The sequence below is a fragment of the Felis catus genome, chromosome D2 (genome assembly GCF_018350175.1).
Source record: "Felis catus isolate Fca126 chromosome D2, F.catus_Fca126_mat1.0, whole genome shotgun sequence".
NCBI classification, from domain to species: domain Eukaryota; kingdom Metazoa; phylum Chordata; class Mammalia; order Carnivora; family Felidae; genus Felis; species Felis catus.
Genome location: NC_058378.1, coordinates 77,867,112 through 77,878,065, shown reverse-complemented (window position 1 = coordinate 77,878,065; position 10,954 = coordinate 77,867,112).

Genomic DNA, 10,954 nt, shown 5'->3' with positions numbered 1-10,954 from the left:
AACGCTGGCCTGGGAAGCCGCGGCGTGTAAGCAATCTGACCCAGGCCAGGCGGCAGCTTTCCAGAAGGCTCTGCAGCCCTGAGGGAGGATAACAGGGGCCAGGGCGGTTGCAGGTATCGAGAGCCTGCAACTCTGTTCTCCTCACTCTGAGTTTATTTGGGATCCGAATCCAGTCTCCACTGCCTTGGGTTGCAATTTAATTTACTTGGGGGCCGTTCTATATTTTGGCTAGGACCAGCCATTTTTCAAGACTCAGCAGCCTTAATAATAATAAAAACAAAACACACCAAAAAAACCCCCTATAAAATGAGAAGTGCTTCCGGTTCAGCTCCCACAGACCTCATAAAATCAAGTTGTCCTTTTTGGAAATGTCACTGTGCTCCCTTGAGACAGGGAGAATGAACAATCGCTCTTAGGCCATTTCTAAATGGCAAAGCTACCTAAAATTCCGTCAGTTATTTCGTGGGTCAAATGCACAACCATACAACAAAAACAAAACAACCATCAGAAAGAGTGTGGAGGTCTTTATGTACTGACCCTGAGAACTCCCCAAGTTACGTAGGTAAGTGGGAGAAAAAAGTAAGGTACGGGACAGTATGTATAATATGCTATTATTTGCATAAAACAAGGTATACGTGTATGCATACATCCTATCTTATGTGTGGTATGTGAATTCTATGCTCTGAAAGAATCATACCACACGCTTATAATAAATAAATTAGTGACTCTAAAAATTCACACAAGCGACTAGTGAACGGAGAGCAGTTGCCGCCAGGAAGGGGCAGAAGCCAGGGGACAGGGAAAGGGGAAGATTGTCTCCTCACGTATTTCTTTTCCTATTCTAGGAATGTGACCTCATGTGTATAGTCGTTTGTCAAAGAAAATTTTTAAAGTAATCTCATTTCCATTAGAAATACTTAATTTTCAAAATTGCTACTCAGGGCACTGAATTCAATTAACCATAACGCGGGCTCACACACACACACACACACACACACGTGTGCATTTTTTTTTTTTTTACGTATGTAACGTCTTTGATTAGGTTGAAATTCCTTAAGAAGACAGAGTTTTGAAATAACAAAAATCCTGGCCTACGCAGGACCCATCTGTGAGTTCCGATCGAGGAGTCAGAGGGCTGGACATCTGGCCCCGATGCATCTCCTCTGTAGCCATGACTTAGAGCAGGTGCCCAGGTGCCTCATCGTGTGTAAAACAGCCCCACAGCCCCCGCTCTCCGTGGGCCCTAAGCAAGACGATGTACATAAAAGCCTCTGAAAACAGAAAGCCTTTATTCAGGAACAGAGTCGTTCACGGTGATCACATCTTGTAAGATTTTTCTGAAGTTCTTGTGTAATTCAACGCTCAGATCGTGGAAGGCAAATTCCCCCTGAGAATAAGCATCAAGGAACAGGGGATACTTCCAGAGGGCCTGTATCTACCTTCACTCCTTAGGGCCGGCTTTTATTATCTTGCCCTGTGCAGGGCGCCTTCTTGTAGGTTTCCTCCTGGCATGTCCCGGGGGGTGGGGGGGTGGGGGGCGGGCTGTGTTCAGGGCTTTCTTCTACGCCTACCTTCTGTTCCCACTTTATTAAACCAGGAGCATTTTTTAGTCCTTGCCTGAGTACCAACGCAGAACGCCTGGTTGAAAATGCTTTGAGATGTAAAAAAGTTGTTTTTTTAAAAAAAATTTTTTTTATTACACTGAAATCACTAGTCAAAGTCCTGGTGCCTAGGAACAGGGTGGAGGGTGGTTCCCACAATCCCAGGACAAACCGCAGACAACTACTCGCCGGTTGACGTGGCGCCACCGTGTGGCGACATTGCCAGTGCAGCTTCTATCGTCCGTTTGACCCGTCAGCTTTGAAAGGCTTCTCCACCAAGACACTAATTCGTTAACAAAAAGCAAATAATGGTTTGAATTTGGCGAGATTTGAAATCTTTTCAAATTTGCTCATAAAGCGAGGTCTCATCAATATTTTTTTTAATTTTCATTCATTTTTGAGAGAGAGAGAGAGAGACAGTCCAAGTGCAAGCCTGGGAGGAGCAGAGAGGGAGAAGGAGACACCGAATCCCAAGCAGGCTCCGGGCTCTGAGCTGTCAGCGTAGAGCCAGATGCGGGGCTCGAACCCATAACTTCGAGATCATGACCCGAGCCGAAGTTGGAGGCTTAACCTACTGAGCCACCCAAGCGCCCCTCATTAATATTTTTACTGCTACATTCCTATCTTGCCCAATTCAAATTCAAATAAATGCAGCCCTACTGAAAATGACTGGCAGATGGCAGAGAAGACGAGAAGAACAAAACATTTTGCAGGCAATGCTTAGAGCTGCTGGTTCTTTTAAAATTCCGAGGGGAAAGTAATTCAAAGTTATGTTATGACAGTAAACAGGTGGATTTATGAAAATAAGAAGATAATGTTTACGGCCCATTATCGCCCTACGCAGTGAAAAAGAAACTCTCATTAATGAAGCAGACAGAGTTCCTCTCCTTCAAGAATTCATTGAAGTGATAGCAAAGGAATTTTTTTTTGTTGGGACCCTAATGAAGCGAACAGGGACAGAACATCAGTCAAGAGGCTGCTCCGTGCTTGTGGACATCGGGAAGAGGACTGAGGTCTGGTAATGGAGGTTATCAGGCCACCGCCTAGAGTTGGGGTAAGAGAGAGTGGTGGGGCTTCGACCCGAACAAGACCCAGGCTGCACTGTAGACCCGGGAGAGGCTCTGAAACACCAGGAACAATGGAGGGAAAGGAACTGGGGTTCAAAATTTGAAAATTAAAAGTTGGTATAAGCAGAGCCTGGGTTTTCACCGTGTCCTATCCCCCTGATGCCCGTCGACCAGACGAAAGCAAAATCAAACAAAACCCAAACCTCCCACATAGTCCGAAATAAAAAATTCAATAGCAGGACGAAGGCAGACAAACAAACAAACAAACAAACAAACAAACAAAAAAACATGTCGCGAAATAGAATGAAAGAAAGATTTAAAATAGGAAAAAAATGTGACAGGCTTAGAGAATCAATCCACGAGGTCCCGCATCTCATGAACGGAGATGCAGACATGAAACAAAAAAGTGGAAAGAAGAAATTATCAAGGAATGAATGTAAGACTATTTCCCACAGTTGAAGCAGGTGAATCTCCAGATAGAAAGGGCCCAGTAGGTGCCTGGCACAGTATCTTACAAAGCCCTCATGGGTCTGCGTGTTTCTTGGGCTCTGCTAAGTGGTTCTTATGTTGAGGGAGGGCTCTCACGAAACTGTCGTCAGACGACAGCTAGAACTGGAGCCATCTGAAGGCTCGGGGGGTTGGACGCCCAAAAGACTCACTCACATGGCTGGCAGGTGACACAAGCTTTGGCTGCTAGCTCGCCCGTGACCTACACATGGCCTCTCCATGTGTCTTGGGCTTCCTCATAGTACAGAGGATAGGTTCCAAGAGTAAATGTTCCGCTAAACAGAATGTGGAAGCTGCCAATCTCTTAAGGCTTGGATCCAGAAACTGGCACTGTGTCACTCCTGTATCTTATTGGTCAGATGGTCGTGGGGCCCACATTAAAGGGGAGAAAGACATAAATCCCCTCTCTCAGTGGGAGGAGCTTCAAAGAATTCATGGCCATCTCCGAACCACCACCAGTCTCAAGTACTTCTAGAAACAGATCACAGGTCACTTATCAGTAATGAGAATCAGAACCAAACTCATTTTTCCAGAACTGTCTCCCTTGGACACCACACTCCAGCTACCCGTGCTGAAGTTTCCTGAAGTTTCCAATATGCCAGACTCCTTGAGTCCTCGCAGACTTCTCTTTGCCGTTGCCTCTGACCAGAATACAATTTCCCTGTATCTTCACGTGACTCAGTCCTTCTCACGATTCAAGTCTCATCTCAAATGTCACCTCAGAGAAGATGTCCTTGCCCAGCATATCTAAAATAAGTCACGATCAGCATTTACACCCTTAGCCTTGGCTACATCCTTCATAGCACTAATCATTACCAAAATGTTATTTTTGGTCTTGCTTTTGTTTGTTATCTGTCTCCTCTCTAAGAGCAGGGAGTTTGTCTCCTTCTGCATGGTATCTCCAGCACGAAGACCAGTACCTGGAATGGGTGTTGAGTGGTTCAGATGGGTGTTGAGTGGTTCAGAATCCGTTTCAAGCAGACAAAGAAACAATGTCTCTAAATTCCTGATGAAAAAAATATATATATATTTTCCATTCAAAATTCTATATCCAGCCAAACTATGAAGCAAATGGAAGGGTGGAATGAGACATTTTTCAGATTCAAAAAACTTGCCTCAGTAAAACCAGGGCATAAACTAAGAAAGGTGTTTTTTTTTTTCCTAATGTTTATGTACTTTTGAGAGAGAGACAGAACGCGCACAAGCAGGGGAGGGGCAGAGAGAGGGGGACAGAGGCTCTGAAGTGGGCTCCATGCTGACAGAAGCGAGCCTGATGTGGGGTTGGAACTCACGAGCCATGAGCTCATGACCTGAGCTGAAGTCAGATGCTCAACCGCCCCGAGCCACCCAGGTGCCCCCAAACTAAGAAAGGTTTTAAACACAGAATATAGCAGAAGAAAGCAGGAGAGGGAAGCCAAGGGGGACAAATGTCCAGCAAGACTGGGCTTACAGCTCATCCACATCAAGGGTGTAGACGGGGTCCTGGGACAGAGAACTCCAGAAAAAATAGATAGTGGACTGGGTGAAGAGGTTAGAAACAATGGAGAGTATATTTCTTCAAAGATGCACTCAAAGCAACTAGAAACGACAGAGGGAAGCAAAAGTTTAAGAAAGAAAATGTAATCAGTAATCCTCTTGACCTCTAGCTCTGCAAGAAATGCTATTCACAGAAATCCAATAATAAAAACATGCTCATTGATTTTCACATTTGAGAATCGACCTATAGACAAAGCACAAAGTGCCTACAGGTCGTTACAGAACAGCCTGGATGATTTTGTGGCTGACCTTGTGCTGTGCTGTCCAGATGCCCCTCTAGGACATCCCTCCCCTTCTGCCCAATCCTGCTTCCTTCCCTTCCATGACTGCACCCCTAACAAAATTCCTGCAGGCCAATGGGTGTCACAGAGAGTGACAGCTGGTGCCAGAAGCAGGGTGGTCCAAGAAAATGGACAGCAGGATAGGATTTGGGAGTGGTCTCACCTGCTACCTGACTGGCAAGGACAACACCGTCACTGATGCCCGGTGGCACACCAATTGTCCCTGGTACAATGTGGCAGTACGATTGTTAAAATTGTTGCTGGCGGTGAGCTCAGATGGTACCTCAATGAAACAGATGTATTCGCTGCTGCGATGTATCAGGTGTTAGTGACATGAAAGGAGTAGTGGCCATAAGGCCATTGCCAAGATGACCGCTTTGGGACAAGAGAGAGTATCGGTGAGAGGGATTCATCAGCAACGATAGCTAATGTGAAGGCTGGAGGCCCAAGCATGCAGCCAGCGCATGTGAAGGTTGGTTACAAACAGAAGGACGAGGCAAATAAGTAAATATGCTTACTGATGATAATGGTGACCAAGGTTTCCCACAGTCGAGAAGGGATTTGTAATATGGAAAGAGAAGGCTAGGGAAAAAAAAAAACCTAGAGGTGCTGTACTGGAATCAGAGGTTGGTGTAAACGTGTGGGGTTTTTTCCCCCCTTTCTTATTTGAACACGTTTTAAATTTATCTATGTATCTATCTAGAGATAAAGATAAAAGATAAATAGGATGCGTTTATCATGTGTGAGTAGGTAAATACGAACATATATTTTCCAGCTCTGTTTCTTTGTTGTTGTTTTTTTTTCCAAAGGTCACCTTCACGTTCAATGACCAGAACAGATTTCATGGAGAAGGTGCTTTTGTTTTTTTTGAATATTTATTTGTGAGAGGCAGAGAGAGACAGAGTGCAAGCAGAGGAGGGGCAGAGAGAGAGGGAGACACAGAATCTGAAGCAGGCTCCAGGCTCTGAGCTGACAGTGGGGCTTGAACTCGTGAACTGCGAGATCATGACCCGAACTGAAATCGGACGCTTAACTGACTGAGCCACCCAGGTGCCCCCATCTCTATTTCTTGAGGGGGTCTACAAGCCATGATACCCCGGCATACAAAAGTAGGAGATAGTGCCATAGTCCTGGGTTATCCCCCCACAAAATATTTATTGCTACAAAGGGAGAAAGGATTCCTTTATGGTGAAGAAACCTGCCAGACACTGGCATGACCAGGTGATCAAGATTCACATCACCAGTGGGGCAGGTAGACCTCAGGTGCCCCTGGGGTGAAGCACCGAGAACATCACTCCTTTCTGGTGCTACGCCTGCCAAGGATACGCGGCCTGGGTCTGGACATGAGGAAACACTGAGAAGACCCAAGTTGAGGAGAATCTACAGAAGGGAGATTCTTTACAGCTGTCAAGAGTGAAAGTAACAAGAGACCAAGGAGCTGCTCCTGCAGGAGATGAAAAAGAGAGACATCGTGTGATCCTGGATGACATCTTGGACCAGAAATGTCAGGACCCCGTTGGGACAAAAGGAGAAGTCGTAATGGGGTGTAATGACGGGATGCCAGAGTTGTAAAGTGTTGATTTCCTGATAGGGGTGGTTGTGTTGTGGTTACACAGGGAAGAGTCCAGGGTGGCAGGGTCACGCTGAGGAAAGAGGGGCATCAAGTCTACAACTTGACCCCAAATAAAGAATAGTAACAGTGAGTATCCACATGGGGCGGAGGGGGGGGCATAAATACAACTAATGACTGGGGATACGGGAGATCTTTGTATTCTTTTTTAAAAATATTTTTAAATGTTTATTTTTGAGAGAGAGACAGAGTGCAAGTAGGGGAGGGGCAGAGAGCGAGGGAGACACAGAAACTGGAGCAGGCTCCAGGCTCTGAGCTGTCAGCACGGAGCCCGGCGCGGGGCTCGAACTCACGAACCGTAAGATCATGCCCTGAGCTGAAGTCGGACGTTTAATCGACTAAGCCACCCAGGCGCCCCAAGGTCTTTCTTGTTGCAACTTGTATAAATTTGAAATTTCAAAATAAATTATTTTTTTAAATGGTGATATCTGTGCTCTCAGACCACCTGACCAAATTGTACTAACGCCCCTAAAGGCTAATGGCTTCGCTGGGCCTCTTCTGAGACCCCCCACCACCCTGCCCCACTACAGCCCTCAACTCTGCTGAAAGCACTCTAGGCTGGACAACAGTAACTCCTCTTGGATGAACCAGGGAGTGTGGCACCAGAATATTCACATGACTGGGGTACCTGGGGGGCTCAGTCAGAGGGTCCGACTTCAGCTCAGGTCATGATCTCACGGTTCGTGAGATTGTACCTTGTGTTGGGCTCTGTGCTGACAGTGCGGAGCCTGCTTGGGATTCTCTCTCTCCCTCTCCTTCTGCCCCTCCCCTGCTCATGCTCTCTCTGTCTCTCTGTTTCTCTCTCTAAGTAAATAAACTTAAAAAAAATAAGAATATTCGAATGACTGAAGAATGTCAAGGTATCATAAATGACAGCAAAAAGGTGAAAGCCATCCAAATGTCCACCAGTGGATAAACTGTAGCATATCCATACAGGGAATATTATTCAGATGATGTTACAAAGTGGATACACCTTGAAAACATGATGCTAAATGAAAGAAGCCAACACAAAAGACAACATGTTGATGATTCAACTTACACGAAACATCCAGAATAGACAAGTCTGTGCATACAGAGAATAGGCTAGTGTTTGCTAGGGGCTGCGAGAGCACCGGGGGAATGGGGAATAACTCCGAACGGATATGGGTATGGGTTGGTCCCCCCCCGCCCCGCGAGGTGATGAAAATGTTCTAGAGTTCATTCTGGTGATGGTTGTGCAACTCTTGTGAATATAATAAAAACCATTGGATCGTATACCTTAAAAGTGTGAATCTTACAGTAGGTGAATTATATCTCAATGACAAAAAGTCTCTCACCCTGGCCTTCAGAGGTGAGTAAATTGTTCTGCCTCTCCATTCATCTGGTGGGTCTAAGTACGATCCCTGAACAGCAGCACGGGCATCACCTGGGAATTAGAAGTGGACAATCAGAGGCCCCCTCCCAAAACCTACTGTATCAGAATCTGTATTTTTAAGATTAATTTTATTTATTCATTTATTTACGAGAGAGCGAGAGTGTGGGTGGGGGAGGGACAGAGGGAGAGAGAATCTTAGGCAGGCTCTACGCTCATCACGGAGCCTGATGAGGGGCCGGATCCCACGACCCTGGGATCGTGACCTGAGCCAAAGTCAAGAGTCGGACGCTCAACCGACTCAGCCACCCAGGTGCCCCCAGAATCTGTGTTTTTCATAACCATCCCCCGTGATTCAAATGCACACTAACATTTGGAAAGCACTGGTCTAAAGCATTATTGAGGCCATGGACTCGACTTTTGGGATGACAAATACATAGCAGGTGTGGTCACATTAAGACACCATTTCAATGACATGACATGACATTTAAAAAATAGGGGCGCCTGGGTGGCGCAGTCGGTTAAGCGTCTGACTTCAGCCAGGTCACGATCTCGCGGTCCATGAGTTCGAGCCGCGCGTCGGGCTCTGGGCTGATGGCTCAGAGCCTGGAGCCTGTTTCCGATTCTGTGTCTCCGTCTCTCTCTGCCCCTCCCCCGTTCATGCTCTGTCTCTCTCTGTCCCCCCAAAAATAAATAAACGTTGAAAAAAAAATTAAAAAAAAATGTTTTGAGGGGTGCCTGGGTGGCTCAGTCGGTTGGGCGGCTGACTACGGCTCAGGTCATGATCTCACGGTCTGTGGGTTTGAGCCGCACGTCAGGCTCTGTCCTGGGCGCTCAGAGCCTGGAGCCTGCTTCCGATTCTGTGTCTCCCTCTCTCTCTGCCCCTTCCCTGCTTGCTTTCTGTCTGTCTCTCTCTCTCTCAAAAATAATAAGCAATAAAAAAAAAATTAAAAAAAATAAATAAAGAAAACAAATAAATAAAAAATGTCTTGAATTTACTGGCCCTTTTGATTTCTTTATTGACAGATCCTCTTCAACATTAACAGAACGAAAGAAAAGCAAACGGAGGCGGCGTCCTGGAAGATGGCATGAGACACTGCGCTTAAGCGTGTTCCCAAATGTCCCCAGGCTAATACCAGCTGTTCGTTTTGCCAGCTGGAAATCTCTCCAGGAGCAGAAGTCTCACCGATCCGCTGCTGGTTACTAAGATGGCTGTAGTTCTGCCCCATAAAAATAGGGAGGCGGCCGTGGTGCGAAGGCTAATGATCCTTTTCTGACCATTTCGACCCTTCGGCCTCGAGAACCTGGGAAATATTTATTTGCATGTTTTGATTGAGAATTTGCACTCACTGTTTCACCGTACAAATTAAAAATTAATATTTATTACATTTCCCTCCCGAAATGATACAATTAACACCTCACTGAAACAGCACAGATTTAATAATCTCTCGCTGTCTCTGCGCCCCAGTCCCACCCCAGGTGACCAGCATGCACGGTGCGTATGCCTTTCTCTGGCTTCATGCTGTATACCTGACGACAAACAGCCCCTCTGCTCTCTGGCCAAACCGCACGGCAGGTGATTCCTCTCCTGTCCACGTCCAGGTGAGACGGGCTCGGGGTTGTACATACGCTTCCCTCTCATACTTGGGTTGCTTTGGGCACCCCGGCCTGGAGGTCTTGACAGTGAAGGCAGGCACGTCCCAGTCCTGGGCTTTGTTTTCTCTCAGAAGCTTTTGGATCAGTGTCTAGACTTAGGGCAGACGCTTGGGAAAAGAGAAGTCTCTAGATCTGGAAAGTTCTACACTCGCGTCCCCCCTGCCCCCCCAATTCACATGGCAGACTCCCGTTCTTAACCGAAATGTCAGCTTTTCGGCGGGGGCTTCCCAGACCACCCCAGCTAAAGTTACCCACCCACACTGCTCACCACCTGGTAGGTAACTCCTTCCCACAATATGCTGCCTTTGAATTTCCTCATATTGTCACCATCTGAAATTATTTATCTATTCCCTGTTTGTTGTCTTTCTCCCTGATAAGACCGCCAGCTGGCATCCGCCTGTGACAGCAGCGATCTTGTCTGTCTTGCTCGCAGAGCCTGGCGTCTCATGGGCCCTTGATAGCCTTAAGCCGAACGATGTGCGTAGCAGGGCTGTGGATGCTCAGGCCCTGTGCCCCCGCCGCCCCCCGAGTGCACCTGCAACCACGGTGGACAGTTTTCCACGTGTCAAGGGCTCCCACGAGTCCTGGGCTCACCTTTGCGTTCCTGTAGACATTTCCTTTATTTTCCACGCGCCCAGGAGTGTCATACAAATTATGGCATGTACAGGATTGAGTTGTGTTATAGCAGGAGACTCTTCGGAGAGTCTACCCTGACACATTTCTGATTATTTCCCACCTTGGAACAAAGCAGTTCCTAAACACCGAGCGACGGCCCCGGCTGCCTCCTGCTCTGCTCTCCTCCCCGCCTGCGCCCCGACTTCCATCCTGGGCTCCTTCTCACCTCAGCTTAACGGCCTTGACTCTGCTATCCAGGTCAGATTCTTGCCTAGCTCCAAATCCTTTCCTTCCAAGCGTCTAACACAGCAGGCAATATACATTCATCTTTGTTTCGCTTGTTTGATGTCTGTCTCTCTCCAAAATCCGTAAGCTCCATGCGTGCAGGGCCTTGCTCGCAGTCTTTAATATTGCATCTCGAGCGTCCAGCCTGTGGCTTAGCACACAGTGGCCCCTCAATAAATATGCATTAATAAATGAAGCACCCAGAAAAGGGGGCAGGGTTTCATCACAGACTCACGCAATCGCCAGCATAGCAGGGGCTACTGGAGAACGAGGGCGTTGAGTTTTTGCTAACTACTGCCTTCTCTTTGGCAGCCTGGCTGACGAGGACCGCCAGGATCTCCCCGAGAGATATACTGAATACCAAATCACACCAAGCGACATGTTTATGACACTAGCCGCTATACACGCATCGTGGATGATCTAAC